Source organism: Gymnoscopelus braueri, assembly GCF_963280865.1.
Source record: "Gymnoscopelus braueri genome assembly, chromosome: 20".
NCBI classification, from domain to species: Eukaryota; Metazoa; Chordata; class Actinopteri; order Myctophiformes; family Myctophidae; genus Gymnoscopelus; species Gymnoscopelus braueri.
The window spans coordinates 18,223,348-18,225,705 of NC_137622.1; positions in this window are offsets into that span (position 1 = coordinate 18,223,348).

The following is a 2,358-nucleotide window of genomic DNA, read 5'->3' on the forward strand; positions in this document are numbered from 1 at the left end:
AGAGAACCAGTCTAATAGATTCCTATGTTGCTGTCATTATCCAGTCCATTACCAATCATTCCAGTGGAGAGATCAACCTTTTCATGCATTCAACCATAAACTTTAACATACCTACTCTGTGATTGGACTGGATGACAGGGTAGGAAAATTGAAAATCGGCCTAATAATCACATTCTTTGCATGTTAACTAAGGGTTTACTCATATTATATTATATTATATATTATTCACTCTTGATTACTTGTATTGATGGTGGGGAAATTGGGATGGGCAAAAACTGGGGAAGACATTGGTCAAACATGAAAAACCAAGCACAGATGGACAATTTCCCAGGCATATTGATTACCTTGGCTGTCTTTGATCCGACCCAGACCCTGCATAGTTAGAACTGCAGTAAGACAAGAAAGTAATAATACTGTCTTAAAACAGATCCTCTGTTCCGACACAACACATGACAGTCAGTGGGGAAGGGAATCTATTCAATGGAAAAAAATAGTTTTCATGAGACACCAGAACATACAATTCACAGAAAGGTGGTCTCCTTGGCTGGAGGCGATAGAGGAGTGGGAATAGAATAGGAGTAATTTACATGCTTTCACACTCCTTCACCCAATATTCTATTTAATCTGCTGCAAAGTATGGGGTAATTGGGGGGAGGGGGATTTCTGTCTGTTTCATTATAGATTGTTTTATTTCTATTGGGTGACTTATTGTCATAAATAGATGGTACTGTTTATTTGGTAGAAGGAGTGTATTGAGTGTGTGTGTGTGTGTGTGTGTGTGTGTGTGTGTGTGTGTGTGTGTGTGTGTGTGTGTGTGTGTGTGTGTGTGTGTGTGTGTGTGTGTGTGTGTGTGTGTGAGTGAGTGAGTGAGTGAGTGAGTGAGTGAGTGAGTGAGTGAGTGAGTGAGTGAGTGAGTGCGTGCGTGCGTGCGTGCGTGCGTGAGTGAGTGAGTGAGTGAGTGCGTGCGTGCGTGCGTGCGTGCGTGTGTGTGTGTGTGTGTGACTACAGATGGGTACATGGGTCAGAAGAAGAGATAGGAAGAAAGTGAGATGATGAAAAGTGTGAGTGAACAGAGAACCAGTGGTAGGGACAAGGAAGTAAGGTTAATGTAGGGAATGTACACATTTCGATTTCAGTACAATTAAAAATAAATAAATAGAATAAAAAGGTACTTTATATTATAACCACTCTTGAAATTCAAATTCAACTACAAAACTGCAAAAAAATAAAGTAACAACCCATACTCCTTAAAACAAATGTGTATGTTATAGTTTATTCAAAACGAGTGTAGGTGTGGTATATTTTGTCACACATCTGCTTTATTTATGTTGTATTCTTTAACCACTTAAAACCCCAGCTCGTTGTGAGCTTTTCGATATGCAATTTTCAGCGAAAGCTTTCCCCACAATAACAGAAAACAGAAAAATACACTAGTATTGAGCCCTGAGGGACTCCGGTTTCCCATTTGGGATTTAAGTGGTTAATGAGGTGGGGGACAGTGCCATGACGCTCATAAAGACTCCAAGGATTCTTCCGTGACGTCACAACTAGACTCGGGCACCAGGGCGCTTGAATAATGTGAAACGCAAAACCGCGTCGCTACGTTGTTTTTATAAACTTCATTGCACGACAATTTCGCTTGACGAAAAATGACGCGTTTCAATATTAATTTCGTGCAACGAAATATAAAACAACAACATTTAAAACCAGTGGTGTTAAAGGAACTGTAGGCCTACATCTACTCAAGTAGGCCTACACTTAAGTACAATTTTGAGGTATCTTTACTTTACTGCAGTATTTCCAATTTTCGGTACTTTTACTTCTACTCCACTAACATCCCAGAGGCAAATATTGTACTTTTACTCCACTACCATTATTTGCAAACTTTAGTTACATGGTAGATTTTAATTATTATTACAAAACATTCATTACCCACTTCAACCCTACATTTCAGCCATTTGAAAATAGAAGATCTACAATGCATCGCGATGCGAGGCAGTGTGAGCTTGTAGACCTGCTATTTTCAAATGAGTTTTATACATTTTACACGTTTGAAAACTTGTGAAATGGGATATTCTGCATAATGAGTAGGCCCTACGTTCTACTTTTGGGAGCCGACTGTAAGTACATTTTGATACCAATACTTTTGTACTGTTACTCAAGTACATTTTTAATACGGGACTTGTAACGGAGTATTTATTTATACATTGCAGTATTGATACTTTTACTTAAGTAAAGAATGTGAATACTTTTTCCACCACTGTATAATAAAACGCCCCCAGGAAACACACACTTCCGATTGTTCATGACGTCACCGTCCCGTCCTTAGCATCTTTCATTCCTGTTGGTGATGAGGAG